Source organism: Hippocampus zosterae, chromosome 5 (genome assembly GCF_025434085.1).
Source record: "Hippocampus zosterae strain Florida chromosome 5, ASM2543408v3, whole genome shotgun sequence".
Classification (NCBI taxonomy): Eukaryota; Metazoa; Chordata; class Actinopteri; order Syngnathiformes; family Syngnathidae; genus Hippocampus; species Hippocampus zosterae.
The window spans coordinates 6,489,992-6,506,980 of record NC_067455.1 but is presented as its reverse complement, the minus strand read 5'-3'; the positions used below and the strand labels follow the sequence as shown (position 1 = coordinate 6,506,980).

The following is a 16,989-nucleotide window of genomic DNA, read 5'->3' as shown; positions in this document are numbered from 1 at the left end:
CAGCTCCGGCCTCCCTGTGTGGAGTTTGGATGTTCTCCCCGGGCCTGCGTGGGTTTTCTCCGGGTGCTGCGGTTTCCTCCCACATTCCAAAAACATGCGTGGCAGGCTAATTGAACACTCTAAGATTGTCCCTAGGTGTGAGTGTGAGTACAAATGGTTGTTTGTTTCTGTGTGCCCTGCGATTGGCTGGCAACCGATTCAGGGTGTCCCCTGCCTACTGCCCGAAGACAGCTGGGATAGGCTCCAGCACCCCCCGCGACCCTAGTGAGGATCAAGCGGCTCAGAAGATGAATGAATGAATGCATATTACATTACCAGGTTAGGCAGGGTTACCTGAAAAATGTATTGCGATAGTTAGACAGTTAGTACTTCTCTGTTGAAAACTGTAGTGAGTAATGTATTTCAGGTTCCATAATATTCAAATAATCATGGGTGAAACCCAGAAAACGGGTAAATCGTGATTGGTGGTTACTGAGGGCCTTTACGATCTCACTTCCAGTCGACAGCAAATAACAAAATGGCCGCCCACTGAGATGGATAAAAATGGATGGATTTTCCTGCTTCATTCATATTCCACAAACGCAATGTTAATCAGAATGCCGTATTTAGATTCGCGGGAAGACATCCACGTGTTATTAAAAAGAAAAATGATTTTATTTGACTTTCCCTTGAAAAGGGTGTGGCCTAGTCGGGGATGTCAAGAACCGCAGTCAGATTATTTCAGTGTTATATCCTGCTCCTTGCGATTGTTTCCATTTCGTATTTGTGGGATTAATGGTTTTTCGCCAATGGAAAAGAAATGCGTAAGGCCCAATAATAAGGTTCATGTGCCCATGTAAGTGTGTTGATTTTTATTTTTTTTTGTACAGGCACTCGTTGAGAAAAAAGATCAGGCTTTATCAATAGTCGGGTTGCATCTATATCCAAGCATATGACTTAAATATCCATTAAAGATTCATTCATTCATTCATCTTCTGTACCGCTTGATCCTCACTAGGGTCGTGGGGGGTGCTGGAGCCCATCCCAGCCGTCTCCGGGCAGTAGGCGGGGGACACCATGAATCGGTTGCCAGCCAATCGCAGGGCACACAGAAACGAACAACCATTCACGCTCACACTTAGGGACAATTTAGAGTGTTCAATCAGCCTGCCATGCATATTTTTGGAATGTGGGAGGAAACCGGAGCACCCGGAGAAAACCCACGCAGGCCCGGGGAGAACATGCAAACTCCACACAGGGAGGCCGGAGCTGGAATCGAACCCGGTACCTCTGCACTGTGAAGCCGACGTGCTAACCACTGGAAAAAAAATGGCTCACTGTGGCTCTCCTTGCCCACAAGCAAGGCCATACATTCCCTTCATCACCCCATTAATTTCCCACTTTACTTGAGTGGCGGCGTAAATGAGGGCATTCGTAACTCCTGCTGTTTGTGTGGACATAACCTAAAGATGTTGCCAGGTTACCCCATTTGGAATTGGCAGAAGCACTTGGCAACGCGTGACGTGTGAACATTGACCTCTGCGGAAGCATACTGTAAATGCGTGTGGTTTTCTCTCGACGACGCGTCAAATCTTCCTGATGAACACTGTGGGACTGGAGCAGACGGCGTCTTAAGCGACGGATTGTCACACAAGATGGTCGGGGTGCGATGGAGCGGCGGGGGCCCTGTCTGGCGTTGACACGCCAACGGGATCTGATTATGCGACGCTCTATGCCGACGCGCGGCTGCCGCAAGAGGCAGGTCGTACGGGAAATGACACGTCAGTCTGGTAATCCTGGATTACCGGCGTGTCCTCGCTCTCCTGCGTTTGTCACACGGATGGCGGCGCACCCCAAAAGGATGCCACGCCGCGGCCTCGCCTGCTGACTTTGATTTGTCAGGAGACAAATGTCATGCACTTTGCCTCCAGACCCCCCCTCAGCGCCCGCTCCCCCACGTCACCCTGACCGTCCTGCTGAGACGTCATGTGACTTTCTTGTCTGTTATCGCTGTGGTCATTGTTCTCAGTCAATGTCGGTGTGTTTTTATATTTCTACAGTGGTACCTCTACTTATGAACGTCTCATCTTACGAAATTTTTTTAGAAATTTCCAGCACCCCCCCCCCCCCCCTCCACGACCCTTATGAGGAGAAAGCGGATTGAATTAAATTCTCCAAGTGTACCTAATGAAGTGGCCAGCGAAAATATCGAGCTCAATATTTGAGACACACACACAGTCGGTATAAATAGTTTTGTGTGTGTGTGTGTGTGTGTTCTCTATGATTTATGAGCTTTGTTCAAATCTTACCTTGTGGGCCAAGGTGCTGCACTTTCACTATTAGCGAAACAAAGATGCAGTGTATTTGCGCTGATGCGTGTATTCGTGCGTGGCCGCGTGTGTTCCACAGGTCTTGATTGGGACCTCACGTGTCACCCAAAGGCCAAACAAATTGTATTTGTGTTGGAAGCCGTCAGAGTGGAGCGTGTGTGCGACAATTGGGAGTTTTGCACAGAGTGCAAGTCGCTTTGAGGTGCAACATGTTCACATGTCCGCAGTTAGAGGATGGGTCAAGGTTAAACAAAGTGGTAGCCACAGAGTATGGGAGGGAGGGAGGGAGGGAGGTGTGCTACTAGTCGCGGTCGTGGTAGAGTTTGTAGTAGTGGTGGTTGCACTGGTAGTAATTGCAGTTGTGGTAGCAAAGGTGGTCGTAATCGTAGTGGGAGAAGTGACGGTGGTAGCACTAGTAGTCGTGGTCCTAGTGCAGGGGTGGGCAAACTTTTTGGCTTGGGGGGCTGCATTGACTTTTAAAATTTGAGCTATGGTACATTAACAAAAAACTGAATTTGTTGACGGTCCATATCAAACATCAACAGAACAAAAGCATGAAAGTACGGTCTTTATATACTTTTTTTAAATGACAAACGTGTTGTTGATGACCTATTTTAGCCTGTGCATCGCTGCAGATGGGTTATGATCAGACCAGTAGAAGTAGAGCGATACAGAGGTACTAGGTGGTTGAAAAGATTCTCCCCCCCCCACCCGTGTTCTGCAACTTCAAGCCAATGCGCCACCTGGCGGTGAAATGCCCGTCATTACAAGTCCAATTGAAATGAATGCAAATCATTCACATCGAACCTTAATTGTGGACCAACCTTCGGCGGGCCGGATTAAAAAGACCAACGGGCCGGATTCGGCCCGCGGGCCGTAGTTTGCCCACCACCGTCCTAGTGGCTCTTGTACAACTCACCCTGTTGACATGGGCACCCTGTTTTTTTTTATCTGAAGCCAACGGGATCGAATTTGGGCTTTAAATTGGCAAATTGGCGCTGCTGTTCAACCGAGCTCTTTTTTTTTTTTTTTCATTTTAGGCAGCTGGCAAAAGTAAACCCTCTCTTTTCACAGCAGCAGAAGAAACACTAATCCACCGTGCCTTTGTTACATCCAGACTGGATTACTCTCATGCGCTTGGGCTGCGTTCAGACTGCAGCCATATCCGATTCAAATCAGATTCTCCTCACATCTGATGTTTTGGGCAGACTGCCCGCACAGCTTTTAGCAAGTGTCCAAATGGGATTCGGGCCCGTTCAGACTGGGATACGTCATTGACCCATCTGACAGGTTGCTGGATCACCGACGTCTAAACGGAGGCAACCTCGCGCAACGCGTGCTGTCCAGCGATGGTGGCGACACACGAAATATTTGAAGAAATATTTGTTTCATTACATACTCTCAAGCTTTGCTTGTTGGGGCTCTCGAGCCACAGACTGATAAGCCAAAGCATTTCCTCCCCTGTCCAGAGACTTCAATATCTTGACTGTTCAGACGACGCGAAAACCATCCAGGTTCAATCTGGATGCGCTAAAAATCGAAATTTTTGCTGGCAGTATGAACAAGGCCTTTATTTTGGAGTCAGCCCGTCCTCCCTCGCGCATCTCCAATTGGTCCAAAATGCTGCTGCATGCCTGCTAACTGGAGCTCGTAGGAGGGAGCGTATGTCACTAAACCAGATGCTACTGGAGGTACCAAGTACTAAGTGGAGCCTCATTTAGTTTCTCATCATTGCCGCTCTCTCCCAATGGAATGACCTTCCGTGACATGTCAGGCAAGGCCCCTCTCTGCCCATCTGTAAAACTTGTCGTAAAACACATTTTTCTTCTTCAGCTCTTGACTTGGCCTTGTTTTTATTGTTAACTCGTTTTGTTATTCATTTAGTGGTTTGACCGTCTTTGTCTTTTTTACTTCAGATTTTTACTTTAACGCACTTTTGTTTTAAAGTGCTTTCTAAATGAAGTGGAGTAGAAACAGCGGTGGCACAAGTAGTAGTATTCGTGGTTTTGATGGAAGTCGTATAAACTGTGGTGGTGACACTAGCGGTTGTGGTATTTACTGGATTTAGATGACATTCGAAATGTGAATCAGTTTTGTTTTGTTTGTTTGTTTATTGTTTATTGAACATAAAATATATACAGTAATAATTTGACAGAAAATAAGGTAGATAAAAAAGTAAAAGAAAGAAATCAGTCTTCATTCAACACAGTTATTATGTTCAAGGGAGTAGGATGAAGTAAAAAAACTTATCTAGTCCTACCCCGTTATGTGTTTATATCTACTAAATCATTTTTATATCAATCAGAAAAGAAAAAGTAAGAAGAAGTCTCCATTAAGGCTCATACTTTACCCTTAACCTTGATATTTTTTCAACTTTTGGTTTGTATCGGGATTATATACATCCTCACCCTGGTTTTCGAGCAGATCATCGAGTAAAAAATGGACTCTTAAAACATCCCCAGCACACCATAGGATAATCCATCGTGATCCGTTTTCAGAATAATCAGGCAATCTGGCTTTGACTGGTGATTATCCTTGTTGGTTTGGATGTACCAGGAAAGAATTCCGTGAACTTGCTTCCCCGCCGGCCCTCTCAAGTCCGACTCTGAACCTCGCATTGTTTATGCCAACGCATTCCCGAGAATGCCACTCCAACAAAAGCCGCATTTGTTTTGTATGTTCGTCCTCTGCGTTGCACGGGGGAGTCGCAGCGATGAACCCGAAATTCCGCTCCACGTCTTCATCCTGACTCCTCCTCGTCACATTCCTACATGGCGACTGAAGGAGTTGTTGTGCTTATTACAATGGTGTAACAGAAACATTAATGGCCCATTTCATTTGCTACGCAGTGGAATCCGAACAAATCTTTTATAAAGTGAATGCTCAGCCGTTGTTGCGTTTTACGAGCCTTTTAGCTTGTTTGTGGCCATTTTACAGCAGAGAATATCTTCTCCCGTCCATTCATCCCTTTTCTAATCTTCTTAAACCTCACAAGGGTCGCAGGGTGTGCCGGAGCCTATCCCAGCTGTCTTCGGGTAGTTAGGTGGGGGGGGGGACACCCTGAACCGGTTGTCAGCCAATCGCAGGGCACACATAGACAAACAAACATTTGTGCTCACGCTCACACCTGGAGACGAATTAAAGTAACCCGCAATGCATGTTTTTGAAATGTGGGAAGAAACCGAAGTACCCGCAGAAAACCCACGTAGGCACGGGTAGAACATGCAAATTCCACACATGAAGGCCGGAGCTGGAATCGAACCCGATCTGCACTGTGAGGTCGATGCGCTAATCACTCGATCACCGGACCGCCTATTTTATTCATTTTCCTAATCCATCCATTTTCCTAACCGCTTGATCCTCACTAGGGTCGCGGGGGGTGCTGGATCCTTTCCCAGCTGTCTTCGGACAGTAGGCGGGGGACACCCTGAATCGGTTGGCAGCCAATCGCAGGGCACACAGAAACGAACAACCATCCGCACTCACACTCACACCTAGGGACAATTTAGAGTGTTCAATCAGCCTGCCACGCATGTTTTTGGAATGTGGGAGGAAACCGGAGCACCCGGAGAAAACCCACGCAGGCCCGGGGAGAACATGCAAACTCCACACAGGGAGGCCGGAGCTGGAATCGAACCCGGTACCTCCACACTGTGAAGCCGACGTGCTAACCACTGGACTACCGGGCCGCCCCTATTTTATTCATTATACTTTTTTTTTCAATTATTGGCCGTTTAATCGGTCATCGGTATTTTATTCTGTCAAATATCAGAATCAATTTGCCTTTAAAAAAATCTATTTTTCAGCTTCCACTGTGCGTGTGCGTGTGCGCGCGCGCGTGTGTGTGTGTGTGTGTCTGTGTGGTGTGACCCACTTTGGAAACGTTCCAGAGCGCTTTCAGGATGACAAACAGCAAAAGTACAGGCGCTTCCTGTTCCGACGCGAGTCTATTTGTGTGCACGTGTGGGCGTATGCGAGCGCTGAGCGCGTACGTGTACGCCTCGACTTCCACCCCCCCCCCCCCCCCTCAACCCCCCTTCGCCTAGGCCACCTGCCCGACTGCCCGCCCGCCTCGCCACTTATTGTCAATTTGGACCTAATCAAGGACACAGCGAGAACATTCTTTCCGTTCCTGTTGTTCTTGTCGTCACATGCAAGATTTGTCACAGGCAAATGAGACCACGGTGGCAATCAATATTTTCTTTGCGACCGTTTTCATATTCTTGCTTCACATTCATCACAAAGCACGACCGCTAATGCTCGCTAATTGATTCCCGAGCCCTAAGAAAGGTGTCGTCATTCCCAAAAAGAAGCACCGGGGGGGCCCACACTGAGTCACGTCTGGAACATTCAGGTTGTTTATCTTCGATTTCAAATCCACATCAGTCAAAATGAGCTCACTAACGCTTCTCGTCCAAGCGGAGCCTTACAAAAAGAACCTTCGCTTTTCGTCAATACAACAAATGATTATCAGTTTGGGCAATAATCTTTCAAATAGAATTTATATTTAGTGCTTATCGGGCTTTTCCGTGCCCCGCTACCTCAGCAAGGTTTGACTGTCCATGTGATCCAGTTCCAAGTTTCTTGTTCCAAAGTAAAGTTTCAAGCCAGGATTAAGGTTTTCATGAAAGGTAGAGGTGTCAGGCAAAGGTTTCAAGGCAGGGTTGGGGTATCAAATTAGGGTTTTGAACCAAGGGTTGGGGTTTCAAATGAGGGTTTAAAACTAAGATTAGTTTTCGGGCAGGGGTGTCAAACTCATTTTTGTTGAGGGTGGGCCGTGATGACTGTGAAACCATATCAGGAAGTCAACCACAGTGGTTTACTCAACTATAGTTTAAGTTACTGTAATGAGGGATTTGGTAACAGGAAAACTTCCAATAGCTGTCTTATATCTATATATATATTGCGCGTCGTCCCGCACGCGCTCTGTCCTTCCGTCTGTCCCTTTTCAAAACGTAACTACTTCACCGCGCCGCCACTGCGCGCCGCCACTGCGCCGCTCAGGCAGTGGCTCACTACGATCGCGCGGGCATCTTAGCGAAAAAATGTTGTCTACCCACAAGCATTGCAATGAAATTGTTAGTTATTTAGTAGAGCTAAACATCTCTTTATTTCCGCGATAAGCAATGAAGATGAACAAAAAGTTGAACCAAGCAACAACACTTTTGTGGGCCGAAGGCCCACCTTACCAGCCTTCCGCAGGAATTAGCTGATGAGCCGCCCAGAGGGCGGCGAACCAGCTAGTAATACATATGAGAATTTGAACTTTTGGTGCAAATTTAAGCAAGCATCATAGACGTCAACATGTTTGATTCGCTTCCGCGGGCCACATCGTGGCGGGCCAGATTTGGCCCCCGGGCCTCGACTTTCACACCAGTGGGTTAGGGTGTCAAGCAAAGGTTGGGGTTTTACGTTTTAAATTGCGAGTAACGATTAGGGTGTCAAAGCAGGGGAAGCTAGCGAATATGATAAATACACTCGATATAAATTAAAAACAATAATAAATGAATGTTTTTTATGTTGTTTTAATTATTATGATTTTTTTTAATTGCCATTAAAGGTCTTTCTTTTCTTTTTTTAATCGTTATTTAGTCCAATGGTGACACTGTGATGATTGTGCTTCATGTTCATTTGGAAACGTTTCAATATTTTTGATTGACAGTAGAATAAAGTGCCCAAAACAATTGATGGCCCCCCGCCCCCCTCCTCTCTATTGGAGTTGAAGTGCCTTTAAAAGCCTCACTGATGGACCTTGACATCAAACAGTCAATTGGTCATTTAGGGAGCTCGCAGTGACAGTTATAAAAAGTAGCCTAAGATGCGACATTATTTCGAGTGAAAGGCCCCCGCTGTTCGTCACGGTAAACATCAATATTCCAACACTGCCGCAAAGTCAAATTGCTATGTCGCTAACTCTCATTTAGAAAATTACCAAGTCAATGCTATCAGAATCTTTCTTGCTTTTCCGCTTCATTTTCTATGACCATCCAAAGCTTTCTGGGGCACAATCAATTACATATTTGGATTAAAAAGTATTGGGAGGGGGCGGAACAAATCTAATTAATTGGTCAAATCTGTCCTCAGATTTTCACTTGTCACGTGCATATTATGAATCCTGTTGAGAATTTGCAAATGATCATTTTGTTCCTTTCTCCTTTTTCCATCATTTACAGCAGGGGTGTCCAAACTTTTTGCTAAGGGGGCCAGACTTTATGTGGTAAAATGTCGGGGGGCCGACCTTGACTGACATTCTTTACATTGAACAACAATATTGTTCAACAAATTTTAGTAAGCCAGTCTGTTTCACATTTCCATTTTTATTTTAATTTCAACAATCTTAAGAATTTCTTTTGGTTCATTTGAAACAGGTATATCACATGCAACGGCTTATTCACTTGACTTTTTCTTAAACAGAAGTCTCCTGAGAGCAAAGTGAATGATTTGAAACATAAAATGTATCACCATGACTTTTCAATAGTCACAAAACCTTTGACTCGAACAACCGGGAAATGAACAAGCAATACACATATCCACAACTGCAAGGATCATTTGAAATATGACATATCAGTCAATATAAACACGGAGTGATGTCTTGTTAACTCGTGAGTGATGCCCTCTAGTGTCTAAATGCTATTACTCATTTAGTGAATGCTATTACTCATTTAGCCACTAGAGGGAAGCAGTACTCTATGAAACATCACTCACCAGTCTACGAGACCTCAGTCAATGCAACACATGTTCCATTGCGCCCAACCTGCGGGCCAGACGGCACTGACTTTATGACGGGGGCCGAGGGCCGGATGAAATTCGACCGCGGGCCGGATTTGGCCCGCGGGCCGGACTTTGGACATGCTGATTTACAGTCACAACGGCCCTCTGAGGGAAAGTGTAGCGTTACATTATGCCGATTTGAGTGATTTGGGAGCAGGTGTTGCACATGGCCGGGGCCTGTTTGTGCCTGAGGGGTCAGACACTCGGGCAGAGTGCAGTACAAACACATATCGGCACAGTCAAAAAAAAAAAAATAAGAAAAGTTCATACATCAGTTGCGTTTTGACCGATGTCGATTAATCGTCCCGCCATTTTAAACAGTCGGAAAAGTCGCTCAATTAAACGAGTTACTCTCTCTTCACAGCCATGTTGTTCGTGGAAGCAGCGCACATCAGCTGCTTTGTGCTTTGAAAAAAAAAACAAAACGGCCTGATCGATAAACCTAAATTAAAAGACCAGCCGTTTTAAAATGTGTGCCTTGAAACAAGTTGCGTTAATCTCACTACTGAACTACCCCGCTCCACACTTTCACCCCCACCCCCCACCCCCCGCCCCACTCACACACACAGACACAACTAAAAGAGTCTAATTAATCTAACCAGTTCATCAATCAGCTGTGGACCTCCCTCCTTGCCCGTCCTAATGGAAGCTATGACAGGTGCGGACCCTGCATTATTAATACCTCAATTCCTGGAGACAGTGCCCGCCTCCAGCACCCCCCCCCCACCCCCACCCCCAGGCCGGCGGCCAGGGTCCATCGATCAGCCAGCGCTGCAAGGCCTTATGGGAAATCTCCATCATCGCGAGTGCAGATGGCAAAGTGTTGTGGATTTTGTAGATAGCTTGGAGGTCAATGAATTGAGAAGTTCTGTAAATGGGGGGTGGGGTAGGTGGGGGGGGGGGTTCTGGGGATGGCCTTGGTCTTTTGGTTTTGTTTTTGTTTTACAACATTTTAACACACAAAATGTACGCTATAGTGAATAGAAACCACGCAATTGCATGTTATAAGCAACATTCATTCATTCATTCATTCATTCATCTTCCGTACCGCTTGATCCTCACTAGGGTCGCGGGGGGTGCTGGAGCCCATCCCAGCCGTCTCCGGGCAGTAGGCGGGGGACACCCTGAATCGGTTGCCAGCCAATCGCAGGGCACACAGAGACAAAGAACCATCTGCGCTCACGCTCACATCTAGGGACAATTTAGAGCGTCCAATCAGCCTGCCATGCATGTTTTTGGAATGTGGGAGGAAACCGGAGCACCCGGAGAAAACCCATGCAGGCCCGGGGAGAACATGCAAACTCCACACAGGGAGGCCGGAGCTGGAATTGAACCCGGTACCTCTGCACTGTGAAGCCGACGTGCTAACCACTGGACTTCTATTTAATGACACAAAATGTACACTGGCAAATGAAAACGTATACTTTGAAACAATTGTGCATTGTTTACAAAACAAAACCAAAAAAAATGCACGTTGAACAACTTCGGCACCAAAATCGACTTTATTTTCCCACCTTTTCTGGCCATTGCGTAAACCTTGTTGCAGATTTTCTCCGGCCGTATGTTGGTTTTTGCGAGCGTGGGCACAGCGTTGGCATAGCGTCGGACCGGCATGGCGGCGGCGTATGCTCACCGCAAAGATGGCGGTCATCTGGCGTGTGCGGCGCGTGAACACAAATTTGTGTGTGGGCGCAAGTTCAGACCCGACTAAACATAATGATTCCTTTTAACTGCAGTATTTTCGTCGCAGAATTTGTTTTTGTGGCGTGTTGTGACAGCTGAGGTCCCATGGGGGGACTTTGTGAGTGGGGTGGGGGGGGTCAAAGAAACCCCGTTTGCTGCAAACCTCAGAAGGGACTGTCCTCCATGTGTAGTCCTTGCACTTATTTTATTGTTGTTCTTTCTTAGGAACTTTCAAGACAGCAAGAGAGGCATCGGCGCGAGATTTGACGCTGTCAGTGTCATTGCATCCAACCCAACCTGACGGTAAGCGAGTTGGGAGCGTCTTTGATGTGGAGTCTCTTTGAGTCTGACTGCAGGGGAAAGGCAGTGGAAAAACTCGGCTAACTCGTCCTTAAAAAAAAACGGTCGGCGCAAAAATTTTCATCAATGGAATCGATTTTTAAATGCTGACGTTTAACTTCTTAAAACTTTGACTGTAAGTCGCCTTTTTCTCTTTGATCTGCACTCTTAAGTTGTCTCTTCACCTCACTGATGTCTCACCTCTTTGATCCCGACTAAAAGTTGAGATTGAAGATTTTAATTTAGACTTTGACAGCTGGGATACGCTCCAGCACGCCCGCGGCACTCGTGTGGATTCAACGGTTTCAGGTCACTGGTAATTGTGAGTTGACTTTGAGGGTCTTTAATTGTTTACTGTAGTTTTCAACCTCATCGATGTTTTAACCTCTTCAAACCCTTGAAGTTTTTTTTTTGTTTTTTTTTTAACCTCCTTGATCTTGACGAAGTTGACTTGGAGCCTCTTTTATCTGGACTGCATAGTTACTTTATAACTCGGACTGTCAGATGACACCAAAATTCTTTGATTGATTAGCTTTAGATTTGATTTGATCCAGGCTGTCAGTTGTCTTTTAACTTTTGATTGCAAATTCACTTTGAACAACTTTAAACCCGTTGTTTTTAACCTCAATCGCGAACCTCTTTAAAACCTTTTTGTCACTTGACTGTTTTGGCATTTTAACTCCGTCCAACCCGCCTGTAAAATGAATTTTGACACCCCGCGATGTTCACCCGCTTCAATCCTACTGTAATTTGACTTTGAACCTCTTTGAATCCAACTGTAAATTGACGTTGAAACTCTTTGATTAGAATGTAAGCTAACGCTGTCTCTGCCGTATTGACATTAAATCAAGTCGATTGATGGGTGGGTGCATGGCGGGGCTCGACAGAAATGTCAACAACATGAGCTGAGCGATCTTGGCTGCATTCCAAACGCTAATCAATAATCAATTTTTCCGCCTGGCAGCACAGCAAGCCGGCAAAACAAATTCTCACTTTTTCACCTTTTGATTGAGAACACGAGAAATGTCAATTATATTCAACAGATGGCGATCAGTGATTGATTTCGTTTGCATTCTGCAGGCCGGGGAAATACGATTAGATTTCGTCGAATTTCGAAAAACAAACTCTCAGGCAAAGATTGCGGCGTGACCGCATGTCAATGCTAAACAATGCCAAAAAAAAAAAAAAGAGTCAAGAATAGGCGGCCCGGTAGTCCAGTGGTTAGCACGTCGGCTTCACAGTGCAGAGGTACCGGGTTCGATTCCAGCTCCGGCCACCCTGTGTGGAGTTTACATGTTCTCCCTGGGCCTGTGTGGGTTTTCTCCGGGTACTCCGGTTTCCTCCCACATTCCAAAAACATGCGTGGCAGGCTGATTGAACACTCTAAATTGTCCCTAGGTGTGAGTGTGAGCGTGGGTGGTTGTTCGTCTATGTGTGCCCTGTGATTGGCTGGCAACCGATTCAGGGTGTCCCCCGCCTGCTGCCTGAAGACAGCTGGGATAGGCTCCAGCACCCGCCGCGACCCTAGTGAGGATCAAGCGGCTCGGAAGATGAATGAATGAATGAATGAGTCAAGAATGAACAAAATGGAATCTAAAGAAGCATTGGGCAGTACTAAAGGAAGAAATGCAGAAAAGAAATTTGAAGCAAAGGAAGGACGGACGGAAGGCAGAAAAGAAGGAAGGCTGAATGATGTTTACGGGGGAGGGACGGAGAAGACAAATGACATCTAGGTTAGGAAAGAAATCAGAAAAGTAGATTTAAGCGACAGATGGAATGGCCACTTAATTATAAGCAGCTTTTTGAAGGAAGCAAGGCAGAAAAAACATTTTAAGGAAGGAAAGATAGAAAGTAAAATGCAAGTCTGTGGGGGGGAAGAAGGTGTCGGGAGGAATGGAAGGAAGGAAGGAAGGCAGAAAAGTAAAAACATTCAAGCAAAGGAAGAAAGAATGAGTAGGACCTGATGAAGGAGTGCAGGAAAGAAGTAAGAAAGCAGGACTGAGGTGGAAGGATGTGTTACGAAAACAGTTGCGAAGGAAGGGAAAAATGTTAAATAAAAAAGTGGGTCTGTGGGAAAGGAGGAGGTGCCGAAGGAAAGGGAAGCAGGAGAGGAAGGATTTGTTGTCAGCAAAGGAAGGAACGGTTAATGAAGTCAGGAATGTAGGTGGTGTGGATGGAAGGAAGTTAAAAGCAGGTGTGAGATGGATGGAGGGAAGGAAGGAAAAAAAGTCAGGTCTGGAAGAAGAAAGGATGGCAGAAAAGCAGTTATAAGCTGCAGGACCAATGTTGTAAGGATGCATGAGCAAAAAAAAAAAAAACAGGGGATGATGGCGGAAAAAGGAGATTGTAGCAAAAGCAGCGTGGAAGCGCGTTTTTGGCTTTTACGTTGGACTTGGCGCTCTATTCACCGCAACGCCCCTCCAATCCCACACTATTGTACAGTTGCCCCTTTCTCTGTGCTGGTGCCCCTCCCCACGTGTCACTCAAAGTGAATAGAAGCCGGCGGCTGGTTTAAGCCTTGACTGGAATGTACTGAGTAGGCTTGGCATGTGTGAGGCAGAGTTCAGGGCACATAATTGAAAACAGGGTCGGAACAGCCGATGAGCGTGAACACGAGCGTCGCCAGCGGGCCCGAACGTGAGCGGCGGTGAGCGCCTTTGTGCTCACCGCCGTTGGTTGTTCAAGTGTAAACTGGAAAACCTGGAGGAGGCTCGCTGTGTCGCTTAGTTCATCCATTACTCATCAGGGATATTGTTTGCTCTCATTAAGACAGGCTAAGTGTTAGTTACCTTGCTCAGCCCGCGCTAACGTTTGTTCACAAGTTAGCATTCACACACTAAAACAAAAAACATTTCAATTGACTAATCTGTAATGTTGTTTACATAGCTAATATGTATATAAATGTAAAATTATTCAATTAGATGTAGTGAGCAACTGTTATATATGTATGCTGTGTCACTGCTAAATTGGTCGCTTATGATTACCGTCGCGCTAACGGTTTCTTTTTGTATGGCATAAGCATTTTTACATTATGTTAGCATGAAGCTTGTCCACTTTTGTTTGACAAAATGACATAGTTTGGTTGACATTTTAGTGTTTAAAAGTGGATATGGATATTTTTTCTCTCTCTCTAACTACCTTATACATGTTTGAAATTACGCGCTAAATACTAAAACAGGTGACCAAAGTGATGTACTTGGCGGACTGGCATGAGTCTCCCCTATCACAGTATTTGGTGTTATTACTACTAGTACTACTACGACTATTTATTTCCACAAAAGTGTACGGTTAGCTAGCTAGCTAGCTACGCCTACACCCCAGAAATTCTTCTTGCCTCTGTGCTACAATTTAACCGAACAGCTGTGTTTTGCCCCAAAAGTCTGTTAGCTAATGCGCTAGCTGGCAGGCTTTTGGCAATTGCCTTTTTGCGGCTCAAACATGGAGAGTTGTTTAGGTATAAGAAATTTGCCAGACCAAATCGCATCCATTTTTCGATGCGATAAGCAAAGATTGTTTATGGTGTTGTATGATTGTAAAGCCTCATTTCATCTATTTTATTTTTATTTTTTCCAAATCATTCACATTTGACAGGGTTGTTAACTGTGGTGTGTCAAAATTGCTAGACATTTATTTTAATTCATCAAGGACTTAAGTGTTTAGTTCTCTGATGTTTTGTGTCAGTTTGACAGCAAACGTCAACTGTGAGTGACAGTGATTGAAACACTTATTTGGGCAACCATGTTTAAATATGTTTTAATGTTTAAACATGTCAACAGTGTGTGGGAACGGTAAAACTCTTTCATAAACATTTATTTTTATTTTTATGGGATCTACTGTGAATTTTGCGCGCGTGTGGATCTGGAACGTATCGCCGCAACCACTGGAGATTCACAACAAATTATTGGACAAATAAATCAAATAAATTTTAGGAAAAATGAAATTCATCAAATAATTAATACACAACTCATGATAAGGTAAGGGCCCAGAGTAAAGCAGCGCAAGGCCTGCGCCTGCTGCAGATGAACTTGGCCATCCGTGTATGTTTGTTTTTAGCACGTTTTAGTTTTTAGTCTTTGCGTTGCTTTTACAGCGGATGAACTGTGGTTCACCTCGCTCACCGCCTTAGTGCATGCCCTGATTCCCCCCCACACCCCCACTCCATGAGCGAACCCACAGCCCGGCTACTCTCACTGGCATGTGCTCTGACAAATTGGCGGTGGCAAAGAGGCAGATGGCGACAGCGAGGAGACGGCTTGTCAAAGTGTTTTTGCGAAGCGGCGTCGACACGTGTCGTAAAATCTTCCAACTCTGCTCCTGGCACGTGCCGGCACACCGGAGACACCCGACGCACAGCGCACACAGCACCCTGCACTCACGCCGCATCGGCATGAAGCTCACGCCAACATCACGCACCGTGTCTGCACGTGAAACACGACGCTCGGCTACGTGAGCTCGAATTGTTGACAGTTCTGCTCGTTAGGACGTGTCCTCAGAATGTAAATCAGCTCCTTCAAAAATCGTGTTTACGTTTTAAAAATGCCACGCGAGCCACTGTTCTGCTGTATGTTGCCTCCGGAAGAAAGGAGGGGTAATGCACAGAAAGGTCCGTAGGTTGGAAAATAGTGGCTATTAAAAGGTAATTGGGGCAAATTTGAGACTGATTTGTCTTCTTCCAATCAAAGTCAGCAATGGCCCTATTGTCAGATGTCTTTTAAGACTATGCTGAGTCATCATCCTGTGATGTGAGGGTGTCTTGAGTCAATTTTCCTCCCCAATCTTCTCAAAGAACAAAAGCCGCATGCTCACAGTTAGTGATATTCGGGAATAAATTGAATTATTTTGCCCCTTCTTTGCGGTCAAAGACGGTAAACGCCCGATTGTCAGCTCTTCAGTTATCCTGTGGTGTGTTGAGAGAATTTTTTCTTTACGGCAATTCTCTCCAAATGCACCGCGTGATACACACATGACAGATTTTGAGCCAGACTCCCCAATTCTGATCAAAATAAATTGAGACCCAATTGTGAGATTTATTTATTTTTCTAAACTCATTTTTCGCCCAGATCTTCACGGAAAAGGTACCGCTGGCTTCACACATTCCAACAATCAATCCCAGTTTAAGCATTTCCCCTCCCTTCTGATCAAAGCCAGCGATGGCCCGAATGTCAGATGTCTCCAAAGATAAATCCTAAGTAATTATCCCGTGGTCTCGGGTGTGTTAAGAGTCATCGACCAATAATCAGGTCTTAACCTGATTCCTCTTTTTTGATCAAAATCAGCAAAGGCCCAATTCCCCAGTCTCTCTTCAGGTTATCCTGACTGATTCCCCTGCGCTGTGGGGTGTGTTAAGAAACCATTTTTCCTCCCTGATCCTCGGAGACAACAGTGTGGTACATACATAAAAATAATGGGGCCGATTTTGAGTCCAACACCCCGCCCCCTCCCGTTCTGATCAAATACTGCTAAGTTGCAGTTCTCAAATGTCTCTATAATGAATCCAAATGATTATCCTTTGGCGTGCGATCACCGTGGTGTAAAGCGTCATATTAAGCTGTAACGTGTAGCTTATCTTGAGTCCTCCAAACACTCCAAGAGCAGTAACGGCACACGCTGATTTTCAGATTCAGATTCAGAAAACCTGATTTATCCCCGTGGGGCAATTAGCTATATATATTTATATACAGGGGCGGCCCGGTAGTCCAGTGGTTAGCACGTCGGCTTCACAGTGCAGAGGTACCGGGTTCGATTCCAGCTCCGGCCTCCCTGTGTGGAGTTTGCATGTTCTCCCCTGGGCCTGCGTGGGTTTTCTCCGGGTGCTCCGGTTTCCTCCCACATTCCAAAAATCTGCATGGCAGGCTGATTGAACACTCTAAATTGTCCCTAGGTGTGA

General features: G+C 45.7%; 1 protein-coding gene across 3 annotated transcripts in view; it reads left to right on the top strand.

Moving 5' to 3' along the window:
• sema6e (sema domain, transmembrane domain (TM), and cytoplasmic domain, (semaphorin) 6E) overlaps positions 1-16,989 on the top strand; it is a 103,223-nt gene that overhangs the window by 42,816 nt on the left and 43,418 nt on the right. For all 3 annotated transcript variants that reach the window (XM_052066469.1, XM_052066467.1, XM_052066468.1), the window contains exon 3: positions 10,989-11,066. The gene's annotated coding sequence lies outside the window, so the exon portion shown is untranslated. The remainder of the gene's footprint in view (positions 1-10,988; positions 11,067-16,989) is intronic.